The 14,999-nt window shown below is 42.5% G+C and overlaps 1 protein-coding gene across 6 annotated transcripts in view; it reads right to left on the reverse strand.

Moving 5' to 3' along the window:
• RALY (RALY heterogeneous nuclear ribonucleoprotein) overlaps positions 1-14,999 on the reverse strand; it is a 96,109-nt gene that overhangs the window by 52,984 nt on the left and 28,126 nt on the right. For 5 of the 6 annotated variants that reach the window (XR_007150702.1, XM_047851417.1, XM_047851415.1 and 2 more), the window contains exon 2: positions 3,897-3,961. The exons of the other annotated variant lie outside the window; for it this stretch is intronic. The gene's annotated coding sequence lies outside the window, so the exon portion shown is untranslated. The remainder of the gene's footprint in view (positions 1-3,896; positions 3,962-14,999) is intronic. 6 annotated transcript variants of the gene reach the window in all.

A 14,999-nucleotide genomic window follows, 5' to 3' on the forward strand; every position in this document is an offset into this window, starting at 1 on the left:
TCCCTCTCTCTCTCTCTCTCTCTCCCTCTCTCTCTCTCTCTCTCTCTCTCTCTCTATCCCTCCTCCACTTGCTCTCTCTCAAAATAAATAAACTTTAAAAAAAAACACTGCAATCCAAATCCAACACCATCTAAATAGGATCATATACTCTGAGGATGGGGGGGGGGGGGATAGATAGATAGATAGATAGATAGATAGATAGATAAATAAATAAATAAATATCATATACTCTAACAAAGTGGGATTTACTCTGGAATACAAGGTTAGTTTGATGGCCAAAAATCAATTGATGTAGTGTGCCATGTTAGTAGAATAAAGAACAAAAAACACACAATCTATAAAATCCAACATCCATCCATGGTAAAAAACCTCTCAGTAAATTAGTAATGGAAGGAAGCTCACTTGGCCTGATAAACATCATCTATAGCTAATATATAGCATCAACAAAAAATTTTATAGCTAATACTATACTTAACAGTGAAAGACTAAACAATTTCTCCCCTAAAATTGGGAACAAGGTAAGAGTGTCTGCTCTCACCAATTCTATTCAACATTGTGCTGGAGGTCTCAACTGGTGCAATCAGGTTTTTAATGAATGTCAGACTATATCTTTCCCCTACTCAAAACACTCCAATGGCTTCCTATTTCACTCAGAATAAAGCCCTATATGATCTGGGTCCCTGTATACCCTTATGACTTCTCCATACTCCACTCTCCCTCTTGGTCACTTCACCTCTAGCCACTTGGCTCCCTTTTGCTCCTCAAACACAGTAAGCATGCTCCCTGTTTTAGGGTCTCTGAACTTGCTGTACTCTATGCCTGGAATGTTATTCCCCAAGATATTAAGCATAGCTCACTACTACAGTTCCTGTATATTTCTGCAGAGATTTTATTTTCTCAAGAGGCCTTTTTCTCAAGAGAGGCCTTTTTTTCATCATGAAGTCCCACTCCATTCCCTTACCCTGCTTTGTCTTCATACATATTCATTTGTTTATTTTCCTCCACTAGAATGTAAACTATAAGAGAGAAAACTATTTTCTTCACTGCTATATTTTAAAACTGTGCCTGCCACATGGTTGACACTCAATACTCACTGGATGAATGAATATCTTTAAAAATAAAGTTTTATAAAGGAGAGTGAATAAAAGGGGAGCAGGAAGAAATCACTGGCTCAAGAGGCTGAGAAAGACCAGGGTTTTAGGTCACAGGGAAGAGCCAATATAGGATAATAGAAAAAAATTTGGTTGTCTGGAGCTGGGTTCTTCTGGGTTCTAAGCTTAGCTCTTCCAATCACTGTCTGTCTCTAGGCCTCAGTAATTTCTAAAATGAGAATATCACCACCTACCTCCCAAGCTGCTATGAAAATGAAATCAACTTATGTAGAGGATTCAGTACAGCATCTGATAACATAGTAGACATTATAATTTAACATTTTCTGATACCCCTGGCCTTTAAGAGGACCTAGAACTACCTTAAAAATTACCTAGCCCCACTTCACTGAAGTACATAGATGTCTGTAGGACTGCTGCCCCTAAACTAAATGGCCTCCATACTCATTTTAACTTCTCTTTCTGATCATTCTTCTTTTATCCTTACCTTTCAGCTCTCTCCTCTAGCTGTTAATGTAGCAGCTCTTCCCCCCTTTTTGATACGCTGCTTTGAATCTTATGGGAGTTTAGAAACCAGATTACTAAGCCTGTTACAACAACACATAAAAATAGGAGTAAATTAGTGCTGTATAAGGGCTTAAGGATGACAATGCTTTGCTTCCTTGTTTTTTTAGCTGAAACTTGTTTTTAATAGAAACTTGAGTACATTAGATAAATAAGCTAGACACTTTATCACGTGGAATCATTCATAGTTTGAAACAATCAATAATGGAATTCTTCACAAGGCAGTTGGTGTAACAGTAAGGTCCAAGCTTAGCACCAGGCCATGGGAAAGCAAGAAGCTACAGAACTTAGGTTAACCAGACAAAAAGAGGTGCCATCAAGAGCCTGAAGATTCAGAATAGGACAGAAGGTTGGCTAATATGGATTCCAAAAGCACCAGGTTGGGGACAGACCTCTCTGTGCACCCTCCAGCAAACAGAACAGAGAACAAAATGTCCATTGTTACAGAATGTGAAGAGAGTGGCCTGTATCACTGACCACAGACATGAGAGAGATGGTGGGGAAAACTGGATGAGCATAGCCTGTGATAAGATTATGAGGCTCTAGCATAAATTCATTTTTCACTAGTTGGAGGGTGAGAGGTGGGGATGGACAAAGATCTTAGGGCCAAAATAGGAATAGCCTTCCTCTTCTGACAGGACAGTAGGAAACAAGGCAACATCTAAGTGGAATTAGTCAGTGAGGGCAGACACATGCTGGGGATTGGCTCTTGAAAAGTGCTTTAATTATCAGAGCCAGGATGTGTGAGTGCATTTAAACCTGCATTCTGTAGCCCCCATGCTGCAAATCATGCTGCCAATGCTGCCTGGCTTTGTCTGTGTGCCTTGGAATCCCTTCCTTTGTGGAAAGATTGAGTTTCAGGCAGAACCTGCACAAGAAGGAGAGGAAGAGAAGGGTATGGGAGAAGATTTACAGCACAAATCTCCAAAGGAAAACCTTCCCTTTTTCCTTTGGGGAGTGGGGTGGCAAACAGGTCAGGGACTGAGGTGCCAGAGATACTTATAGTGCTTTATTCTCACTTTCTTTCATTTCAGTCATGCTGCTTCACAATTTACAAAGCTTTCCAACTTGCATTTCTCATTTGATTCTCTACGACATCCTGCAGGGTTGGTGTACACACAAGAGACATGTGGGGGTGCAGGGAAGCAGTCCAATTTTACAAATACAGAAGTAGAGATTGTCCAAGGGCAGATGTTGAGAGAGAAGAGGAAAAAAACCAGGTTTCCCAACTCCAACCCAGCTCTCCAGGTCCCTATCTGTGCTGATCCCAGTGTTTACGATTATGTGTTATAGGTATTTTCTCTGCCTTATAATCATATGGCTGGCGCCTGGGCCTTTAACTGCATGAAGATTCTTTCCAACTTTTAGTCTCCTGGGCCCCTCACTAGAAATGCCATTGCCTCAGAAGGAACCCCAAACTCCTGCCTTCCCTGCTGGGCCCCTCATCTCCTTCCTGAATCCCTAAGGAGGTCTTTTTTTAACTTTATAAGAAAAATCAAGATTCCAGGGAGATTAACAGCCCAAGGAAAGTCTGCCAAGTCAAGGAGAACAATGGTGTTTACACTGACCAGGTTCTAACATCAGCTTTATGGATTCCCAAATGTGAACTCCAGGCAACTTATTTCAGCTATCAGAGCCTCAATTCCCTCATCCATAAATTTTGTCTAGATTAAATGAGACCCATAACACAACTGGTTCTTAATGTGTTGATTTCCCTTCCTGTCTCGGCATCTTTGGTTTTTCCTTTAAGTTTCCCCTGATTTCCCCTTCACACAGCCCCAACTCTTTCACTCCATCCTCACCACTTATAATCACATTTTCCAGGACTGATAAAACTAGTTTCTGAAGCTGACCTATGGGCTTGGTAGGCCAGTCAAGACTGAAATCAGGAAAGTTTCTAAGGGCTACAAGGTCATGTTAAGAGAGCTTATAGGAGAATGAGTTTAACCCCCAACACAAAGCTGGCAGAAGCCAAAAAGAATTGAGCCTGCTTTGCGTTATTCATGGTAAATGATCCCAAACCATCTTATGGCAATTCCAAGAGAGCCAAGTTCAATTCTCCTCCTAGCACAGGAAACTGCCTATGCCAATATCTCAAACATGGAGTAGGAGAATAATCAATTGCCTATAAGTTACCTGTACTAAAGGTAAAAATAAGCCCCAAACTAGTTACCCTATATCTTGGCCCAAGCTTGCCCAGAGTTGCCAAAGACTCTCACTCACCAGCCTTCAATTTCCTCTTTTGGGTTACAGGGTCAGCACCAGCTGCCTTTGGGAATAGGGCTCACCTAAAAAAGAGAGAAGTCAGTCAGGGTCCTGCTCAGAATAGGGATGAACTTAGGTCAGTGCAGGCATTCCAAGATCCTGCTCTCACACGTCTTATATCTTTGCAAAAGATAGGTTGACGATACATTATTTTAGGTCATGCTAAATGCTATAAGGAAAAATAAACCAGAGTAAGGGAGGAAAAATGACAAGGAGTGAGAATAGTCAGGGAAACCTCCAAAGGGTGACCACCAGAAAGAGACCTGAATGGGGGCACCTGGGTGGCTCAGTATGTTAAGTGTCCGACTTCAGCTCAGGTCATGATCCCACAGTTTGTGAGTTTGAGCCCCACATCACGCTCTGTGCTGACAGCTCAGAGCCTGAAGCCTGCTTCGGATTCTGTGTGTCCCTCTCTCTGTGCCCCTCCCCCACTCATGCTCTCTCAGAATTAAAAAAAAAAAAAAAAAAAAAGACCTGAATGAAGTGAGGGAGTAAGATCTGCAAAGGTCTGAGGGAAGACTGTTTCAGAGAGGAAGAATACCAAGTGCAAAGACCCTGCAGCAATAATAGGCAAGAAGAAGCTTGTTATGCTTAAAGGAACAAGAAAGTCAATATAGCTAGAATGTAGTGAGGGAAAGAATGAGATATTAAGTATATATGGAGGAATTAATTATGACCCCTATTTTATATATGAGAAAACTGTGGCTCAGAGGTTAAATGACTTGCCCAAGGTCAAAGTAAATCAGTGGCAGAACTGGGAATGGAGGGGTGCCTGGCTGGTTCAGTCGGTAGAGCATGCAACTCTTGATCTCAGGGTTGTAAATTCAAGCCCTACATTGATCTCAGGGTTGTAAATTCAAGCCCTACATTGGGAGTATAGAGATTACGTAAAAATAAAATCTTTAAAAATAAATAAATAAATGTGAGCACCTGGGTGGCTCAGTCAGTTAAGCACCCAACTCTTGATTTCAGGTCAGGTCATGATCTCACGGTTCAGTTCATGAGATCAAGCCCCAAGTCAGGCTCTGCACTGTCTGTGCAGAGCCTTCTTGGGATTTTTCTCTTTCCCTCTCTTTCTGCCCCTCCCCAACTTATGCTCCCAATAAATAAATAAATAAATAAATAAATAAATAAATAAATAGTAAATAAAAATAAATAAAATCTTAAAAAAAAAAAAAAAAAAGGAAAAAAAGAACTGGAAATGAATTCAGGTCATCTGGACAACTCTCTGCCTCCATCTTGGGCCAGGTTCCTCCAGGCTTAGATAACCTGGATCCCAGCTGGGACAAACTTTCAAGCACTCTACAACTGGCTTCAGGCCTCTACTCATCCCTTCCTCTGTTGGGTGGGAAGAAAGAGTATATTTACCTGGAATGTGGAACAGAGGGGATTCTAGGGTTGTGGAGAACAGTAGCACATGTCAAGCACTGTTGTAAAGATTAATACAAATAAAGGATTTTCAACAATCTCAGAAGATTGCTGTTATTTCCCCATTTTACTTCTGGGGAAACTGAGGCACGGAGAAGTAAATTTGCCCAAGTTACACAGCTAACAGAAGGGGCAGTGAGCTGAGGGGCAATGAGGTGGCTCAGTCGGTTAAGTGTCTGACTCTTGATTTCAGCTCAGGACATGATCTCACAGTATGTGGGCTTGAGCCCCACGTCAGGTTCCGCACTGACAGTACACAGCCTGCTTGGGACTCTCTCTCTCTGCCCCTCCTCCACTCATGCTCTCTTTCAAAATAAATAAATAAATAAACTTTAAAAGAAGAAGAAGAAGAAGAAGAAAAAGGAAGAAAGAAAGAAAGAAAGAAAGAAAGAAAGAAAGAAAGAAAGAGGAGAAGGAGGAGGAGGAGGAAGGTAGAGTTGAGACCTGAACTCAGGAAGTCCAACCTCTGGGGCTTGCCCTGCCCTCTTAACCACATTATACCAACTTCTCAAAAACAGAAGAAAAAGACAGGAAACATACTCATACCCTAGTCCTAGCTGATATGGCTCAGAGCCCTCATTTACACCCAGCCTGAAATCCTCTCCATTTACTTGCAGTCCAGACTTCTTACTGAATACCAGCTAAATGACTGTCCTTTAGCCAGGTGGTTCCAGACGTTTCTCTAAATCTCTAGCTACTGTGATCACAAAGATATGATGACAACCACAACAACAGCCATTTAATAGCCACTAACATTTAATGCACACTTTGAAAGAGTAGGTACCAGGCTAAGCATCTTACATGCACTATCTTATTTCAGACAGGGAGAAACAGTTGCTCCAAGACATGAGTGGAGGGATCCCCCGGGGGTTCCAGGCCTGGAAACAAAGCAGGAAATACATGGAACTGAATGATCTCTGTAGGCCCAGATCAAAGGACAAAGGCAGAGGCACTAGGAGGTGGGCAGTAAGGCGAATAAACTATTAGCACCTCGAATTCAACATGTTGATAAACTGAACTCATCTCCTTGTTCCCAGCCTCTGCAGTTCAGCAAATGATATAACCATTCTCCCAAGTACTGAGACTCCAAATGTTAATGCTCTCCAACCTCTCCTTTCCTTATGCCCCATTCCCTCAATTGCCAAATCCTCGTGGTTTTTTTGTTGCCATGCTAAGAGCTCTACATCTAAACTGTTGTTCTTTATTCCCTACTGTGTCAACCTCCTCTTGGTTCAGGATCTATCTCTTGCCTGCAATGCTGGAATATTTCTTAAAAATTATTGACATTACAGGGTGCCTGGGTGGCGCAGTCGGTTAAGCGTCCGACTTCAGCCAGGTCACGATCTCACGGTCCGTGGGTTCAAGCCCCGCGTCGGGCTCTGGGCTGATGGCTCAGAGCCTGGAGCCTGTTTCCGATTCTGTGTCTCCCTCTCTCTCTGCCCCTCCCCCGTTCATGCTCTGTCTCTCTCTGTCCCAAAAATAAATAAAAAACGTTGAAAAAAAATTTTTTTTAAATTGACATTACAAGGACTGTTACAGTAGTGTCTTCCCCAGTCTCTCTTTCACTAATCTCCTACCCCTCCGTGCTCTAACTACTGGGCCTAACACTGCCAGACTAATGTTCCCAAGGCCACTTTCCTGCTCAAAAAAAGTTAAGAAAAAAAGAGGAAAAAATATCACAGCTACCAATCACCTAAGCTTTGCTCTCTAGGTATGCCTTCATCTAGTCATCATCTGTCTTACCTCTATTATGGGCTTTCCAGCTCTCATCCTTTTGTCCATGCTGTTATCTCACTTGGAATTTTGTACATATTCATATCCTTCTTAATCTTCAAGGCCTAGCAAATCTATGAAGTTATTCTGAACCCTTTCTCACCACTCTGTCACATTCTCAAATTATCTCTAACTGTGACTAGACCTGACTCTGGCCTCATCATCAGGTAAGGCCTCAAAACCAACTCTTCTGTTCCTTCTTCCTTGTAAAGATTCCTGCTGTTTCCAGAGAACGAAGACCTAGTCAGTTAAGATTTCTGTTCTCATTTCTGCTACTCTTACCTTACTCTGGATCTATCACCTAACAAAGGACCTGGGTTCTAATCTGAGCCTCAGATTTCTACAAAATGGAGATACAATCCCCATCCTGATTACAGGACAGGGATTTTGTGAGAATCAATGTGGTAACAGAAGGGGAGTGGGAGAAGAGTTAGGATGGGAGACTTTGGGCCAGGTCTTCAATAGCTCTTTTTTTCACTGCGAAACACTCGGAAGTTTATTTATAGAAGCCTTCTTAGCCAATCAAAAAACTACTTCCTGGGCCTGGCTGGTCATGGTCACAGCTCTAAGTTAGGGTTATAGAAGACAGAAGGATGGATAAGAACAGTTCTTATCCTCCTTGCATTCCAGGGTGGGACTCTGTGAACTTCCTGTAAAGGACGACTAATAATATTAGGTAGGATCCAACAGTTCAAAGAGTGCTCCATCTGTTATAAAAATGGAGAAAGAAACTAGGCTGACAGGAGATGGCCTTAGAAGTTTCAAAGGAGCAAGGACTTAAGCCAGGCATTGATGCAGAATGACAGAAAAACACATGCTACTACTATGCACCAGACACTGAGCTAGGTGTTGTGCAGTTAACCCTCATAATGTGAAGAAGTGATGGCAGGTCCATTTTATACCTAAGGTAACTGAACATGGGCAAGGCTAAGTGTGCCATTCAAGGTCAAACAGCTAGTAAGTAGCAGAGCTAGAATTTGAACCCAGGTCTGCTTTACTTTATTCCAAAGCCTGTATGTTTACTTACTTCATGGTCTGGAATACCAAATAAACTCTAAAGCTCTTCCCACCTTAAAATTCAATGATTTGAATGAGGGAGTAGGGGAGGAGGTTTACTGTTGCTATGTCTTACCCATAAGACTATAATTTTATTGGCAGGTTTAGGGTCTTATTAACTAGAATAGCCCAAGTATCTGAAACAGAGCCTGGCAGGTTATACTTAGAAGACACTGTACATAAGCAAATAAATGAATAAGCACCTGTTCCATCAACCATTGTTCTGAGGTCCAGAAGTAATGTCCAAAATGTCAAGCTCCAAGTTATGACTTGTAGCCCCAGTATCTATATTACCACCTATCTACTAATCTGTTGTCTGAAGGTACCCTTTCCCCATTCTTGTTTTCAGGAGTTAAAGGAGAGGTGAGGAAAGAAATGGGAAGCTGACTGGATACGAGAAAAAGGAGGGAGAAGAAAGGGGTGAAAGGAGAGAAGGAAGAAGATAAAAAGGAAGGTAATGTCTCAGCCACAACTGAAATGTCCAAGGCCTAGACTTTGGGAAAGGTTTCTTTTCTGGTGCCAAAACCAAGGATTTTTTTTTTTTTTTAAGAGGAGTAGTAGGAATTCCTCTTTATAAATTTCAAATTGCTTGTCCAAACCCCCTGACAAAATCTACCAGCAGGGGGGGTAAAATGAAATTCCTCAGGGCTCCTATCCTCAGTTCTTACCACTATCCTGCTCCAGCGCAACCCTCACCTGGCTTAAGCTAAAACCTGCAGAAGTCAGAAGACATACAGGTTCTGACATTCCTCTGCTCCTTCACAAGGGTCATTCCAGGCTAGTAAGCCCTGGGAATCCAACCTTCCTTATGGATGAGGAGACACTGCAGCCTCTGAATGCTTCCCCACAGCAAACTATCATGAAAGCTTTGTTGAACCCTAAGGGGAAAGTGATTCTCCCTTTCTGCTGTGTTCCTCAAATATGTATGAAAGAACTAAGGTGAAGATGTGGATGATGGAGGCAGGGTCCCTTCAGAACTCATTTGATCTGGGTCCTAATAAAGCTTAACCTTCTTTAGGTCTGATCTGCAAATTATACACACCACCTCTCCTTACTGTATTTTTAGTAGAGAAAGGCAGAAAACGTAACAGCTAGTTCCAGCTCTACCTCTAATTCACTGTGTGACCTTGGACAAGTCATTTCACCTTCCTGGACCTTAGTTTCCATGTCTGTAAGAGGGAGACAGCATCTGCTCTTCTGAAGGATCTTCAGAGGGATCAGAAAGATTGGCAAGAACACTTTAACTGTAAATTTACTTGGTTTTATGTAAATGGTAAAGAAGGAATGAGGGGATGGTCTCTTAAGAAAGAAAGAGGGCTGGGGGCGCCTGGGTGGCGCAGTCGGTTGAGCGTCCGACTTCAGCCAGGTCACGATCTCGCGGTCCGTGAGTTCGGGCCCCGCGTCAGTCTCTGGGCTGATGGCTCAGAGCCTGGAGCCTGTTTCCGATTCTGTGTCTCCCTCTCTCTCTGCCCCTCCCCTGTTCATGCTCTGTCTCTCTCTGTCCCAAAAATAAATAAACGTTGAAAAAAAAAAAATTGAAAGAAAGAAAGAGGGCTGTACCACCCTTCAGTTGAAGGGATCTGCTCTGAGTGGAAAAATTAGGAAGAACTGGAGCAAACAGGGTCATTGTCTATACTTCCATCAAATGAGGCACCAACCAAGGCTAAGAAAACCTGGGGCACGTGGGTGGCTCAGTTGGTTAGGCATCTGACTTCAGCTCAGGTCATGATCTCACAGTTCAAGAGTTCGAGCCCCATGTCAGGCTCCGTGCTGACAACTCAGAGCCTGGAGCCTGCTTCAGATTCTGTGTCTCCCTCTCTCTCTCTCTGCCCCTCCCCCACTTGCACTATCTCTCAAAAATGAATAAACATTAAAAATATATATATTAAAAAAAAAAAAGACTAAGAAAAGCTCATGGACCACATGCACGCAAATCCCCGTAAGTCCAAGTAGAGAGAAAATAAGAACCACTAGAAGTAACGTATTACTCAGGAAAAGTAAAAGTAGTAATGATCAATAATGATCAGTGGTGAAGAGCTCAGGCTCTAGAATCAGACACCTGGGTTTGAATCCTAGCTCTGTCTCTTACTAGCTTTGTGACCTTAGGCAAGGTACTGACCTTCTGTGCCTCAGTTTCCTATATTTGTTAAAAATAGTTCCTGCTTCATAAATGTGGTATTAGGAGAAATAAGTGAGAGCTTGGGAAAGCCCACAGCTCAGAGCCTGGCAAAAGTGACTCAAGGATAGTTATTATTATTCCACTTAAGTACCACAAAAGGACAAATCAGAAGCAATAAAAAGACCCAGGAGAAAAAAATGCACATTTGCCCTTACCTATTATGTATGTATCATGTCCTATGCCCAAAACCATAATTATTTTCATTTATTTCCAATAACCTTTTGAGGTTAGTAGAATTATCCCTATCTTAAAGGAGGAAACTGAGCCTCAGAGAAATAACTTGTCTAATACCACACAGCTAGAAAACAGAACTTACTGAAACCAAGGTCTGACTCCAAAAACTGTGTTCTTTCTACCATGTACCTTGCATTTTCTCCTGCTCAAAAATAAGGAGAACCCCCTCCCCGCCCCCATATAGGTACCAATAATAAAGTTTTAGGAAATGGACCAAATTCTCCCATTTTATACTTCATGAAGCAACTACTGGTTTCAGATGCCTGGGGAAATGATGGGCAGGGGTGGAATGCAAGTGTACCATCAAGTTCCAGACTTGTAGGACTTGGCTTACCAGGCCTTCCCAAGGAGCTCTCAGCCAGCTGTTATAGTAAGGAAGGAAAGAGGGATGATTTCCAAACTAGATACCACACCCTAAAGAACAAGATGTTCCAGGACTGTATCAAACAGTCAAGAAGCCATGACAGGTCCAGCCTGGGCTGAACTCAAATACCGGATCAAAACACCTAATAAAGAGGCACCTGCCTGGCTCAGTTGGTAGAACATACAACTCTTGATTTCGGGGTTTTAAGTTTGAGCCCCACATTGGGTGTACAGATTACTTAAAAACAAAATCTTCTGGAGGGGTTGTGGGAGGGGGAATGGGCTAAATGGGTAAGGGGCACTAAGGAACCTACTCCTGAAATCATTGTTGCACTATATGCTAACTAATTTGGATGTAAATTTTAAAAAATTAAAAATAAAATTAAAAATAAATAAATAAATAAAATCTTAAAGGGGGGGTCTGGGTGGCTCAGTTGGTTAAGAGTCCAACTTCAGCTCAGATCATGATCTCACAGTTCATGGGTTTGAGCCCCACATTGGGCTCTGTGCTGACAGCTCCGAGCCTGGAGCCTGCTTAGGATTGTGTCTCCCTCTCTCTCTGCCCCTCCCCCACTCACGCTCTCTCTTACTCTCTCTCAAAAATAAACATAAAAAAAATTTTCTTAATAAAACCTTTAAAAAATTACAAAAAACCTAATACCAGGAGGGAATACAATGCTATGAACACCTTTGCAAGATTCAGCATGTACTATGTCCTAGATGTGCATATCGTCCCTATTTCTGAGAAGCACTTTACAATGGCACAGATGACTATAAGTTAGTCTGAAGAGAAGCAGTCCTTCCCTTGGGTCAGGCCATTATTTTATTTTATTTTTTTCATTTTATTTTTTATTTTTTAAAATTTATATCCAAATTAGTTAGCATATAGTGCAACAATGATTTCAGGAGTCCTTAATGCCCCTTACCCAATTAGCCCATCCCCCCTCCCACAACCCCTCCCGTAGCCCTCAGTTTGTTCTCCATATTTATGAGTCTCTTCTGTTTTGTCCCCCTCCCTGTTTTTATATTATTTTTGTTTCCCTTCCCTTATGTTCATCTGTTTTGTCTCTTAAGGTCCTCATATGAGTGAAGTCATATGATTTTTGTCTTTCTCTAATTTGACTTAGCATAATAGCCTCTAGTTCCATCCATGTAGTTGCAAATGGCAAGATACCATTCTTTTTGATTGCCGAGTAATACTCCATTGTGTGTGTGTGTGTGTATCTCCAACATCTTCTTTATCCATTCAACCATCAATGGACATTTGGGCTCTTTCCATACTTTGGCTATTGTTGACAGTGCTGCTATAAACATGGGGGTGCATGTGTCCCATCGAAACAGCACACCTGTATCCTGTGGATAAATACCTAGTAGCGCAATTGCTGGGTTGTAGGGTAGTTCTCTTTTTAGAGTTTTGAAGAACCTCCATACTGTTTTCCAGAGTGGCTGCACCAGCTTGCATTCCCACAGGACATTATTTTAAATAAACAATAGCACGTTCTACAGGAGTACAACTACAGCTGGCAACTAGGGGAGAGGAGCCAGGAAGTGAATTAACAGAAAATTGGGGGAAGAACTGAGTCCTGGACATAAAACGCTTTTGGGAGAGTGGGGAACCAAGCAAAAGGCCTGGAACAAGACAAGGGAGTGCTTCAGGGGGCTAAGGAAAGATTGTGATAGAAGAAATCATCTACATTTGGAAAGAAAGAAAAGAAAGAAAAGAAAGGGAAGGAAGGGAAGGAAGGGAAGGAAGGAAGGAAGGAAGGAAGAAAGGAAGATAGAAAGAAAGAAAGAAAGAAAGAAAGAAAGAAAGAAAGAAAGAAAGAAAAAAATTTTAATAGCATGTTTCTATCAAAACGTTGCTGTTTAGAGAAAAGCAATCTCCAGGGCCTACAGGAAGACTGACTGAAAGGTATTGCTGAAGTGATATTTTCCTCTGGAGAGGGAAAGGAAAATAGAAGCTGGGTTCTCTAGGCCAGCAACCAAGGCAAGAATGAGCAGCCCCAGGAAATAATCATAGCATAAGAGCTCCAAGCTCAATCAGGCAGGGCTCACCTGCAGGTGGCCTCAGACCCACTTCTGCTATGATCAGCACTTGAGGGTGCAAAATGCCCATATCCAGAGAGTGTAAGATTGGCCCTTGAACAAATAGCCTTTGTCCCAGGAGCCATGCTTGCCAACCTTATTTGTTAGTTCTGTTCTAGCTGCCCCCTAACCCTCTTGGCCTCAAAACTCTAACTGCCTCAATCCTTGTGAGGCCTGCTTTTCCTAGCCTTGACCAAACCGCATGGTCCGGCAGTTCTAAACTCCTCCCACTCACAAGAATACCTGACCTTGACTCTTGTGACTGACTCTATTGTGTAGCTGCCTGTGCCCAGGCATAATAAACCAACTGGCTGTGGTTTGCCATGGGGGCTAAAAAGATGACTCACAACATAATAAAAATGCAGCCAGGTCACAAAATAGCTCAGTAAAACCCTCCTCTACTCCCCAACAAAGACAGGTTGTCAGGATGCCCAGCATATCACAAAAGGAGGCCCTCAAGGGCAGCTGGCTTCTTATGACAGGTGACATTAGGGCTCTTGAGCCTAATCCATGTCCGTGTATGAGAACAGTATTTGTGCCATAAATAGATGAAACTCAATCCAGGCAGTCTCTAGGCTGCCTGGAGGAATGTCCAGAGAATACAACAGATGTGCAAGACAATCATTCTTGCCTCTGCATTTTCTGAACAGCTAACAGCTCTTCTTCTTCAGCTGGAGCTGTCTCCAGTTTCCCCCTCCTCCTTCCCTAGAAGAACCAACCCCGCAGGAATCATCAAGGGAGGAACAAGTAATTACTGTTTTCTTTTCTCCATGCTAATGAGACAGTTGGATGGTTCCCCCTTCCCCCGTCTGAGTTGAAAGGGAGAATCTAAAGGTTTATAATCTGTAACCCACACACCAACGCTTGGGCCAGATAGTGCTCTGCAACTGAACTGTATACAAAGATGGCTTTCTGTCCCTGATGAGACCAGAGATGGAAGACACCCCACCATTTTACAAGGGGCAGTAAAACCAGAGTGGCAAGAGGATCTGTCCAGAGTCACAGAAGAAGTCAGTGGCAAGGCTAGATGCCTACTTCCAATCAGGGCACTTCCTCTTCCTACAGTTCAGAATGACTTTGGAGGTTCCTCAATGTGGAACCAGGAACTGTAAGTTTCAAGTTCACATACTGATTTTGAATAGGTATTTAAAAAGCAAGGTTCTGTAGATATGGACTCAGCCCAAGAATCTCAGTTATGGGTGGAAAGCCAGGATCTGAGAGATAATGCCAATTTTACCCCCAAATTAAAATCACAAGTAGATGGGGGCACCTGGGTGGCTCAGTCAGTTGAGTGTCTGACCAGCTCAGGTCATGATCTCACAGTTCATGGATTCATGCCCCACATCGGGCTCCATGTGCACAGCTCAGAGCCTGGAGCCTGCTTCAGATTCTGTGTCTTTCTCTCTCTCTCTCTGCCCTTCCCGTTTGCACTCTCTCTCAAAAATAAATAAACATTAAAAAAATAAATAAAAAGGTGCCTGGATGGCTCAGTTGGTTGAACGTCAGACTTCAGCTCAGGTCATGATCTCATGACTTATGAGTTTGAGCCCCACGTCAGGCTCTGTGTTGACAGCTCAGAGCCTGGAGCCTGCTTCGGATTCTGTGTCTCCCTCTCTCTTTCTACCCTTCCCCACTTGTGCTCTGTCTCTGTGTGTCTCTCTCTCAAAAATAAATAAATAAATATTTAAAATTTTTTTAAATAAATAAAAAGTAAAATAAATAACTAATCACAAGTAGATGGTCAGGCAAAAAAAAAGAATCTGTGCCATTTTAGCTGGTATTCAGTTCAGTTATGTGAAGACTGTAGGTATCAACAGTGAGATTCAAAGTTAGCCTTAAAAATGAACTTCAGATCTGGTGGCTAAAAGAGATGCTAAGGACAGTACACTTAAACCTCAGTCTGCTAAGGATGCCTGGGTGGCTCAGTCAGTTAAGTGCCTGAC

The sequence above is a fragment of the Prionailurus viverrinus genome, chromosome A3 (genome assembly GCF_022837055.1).
Source record: "Prionailurus viverrinus isolate Anna chromosome A3, UM_Priviv_1.0, whole genome shotgun sequence".
Classification (NCBI taxonomy): Eukaryota; Metazoa; Chordata; class Mammalia; order Carnivora; family Felidae; genus Prionailurus; species Prionailurus viverrinus.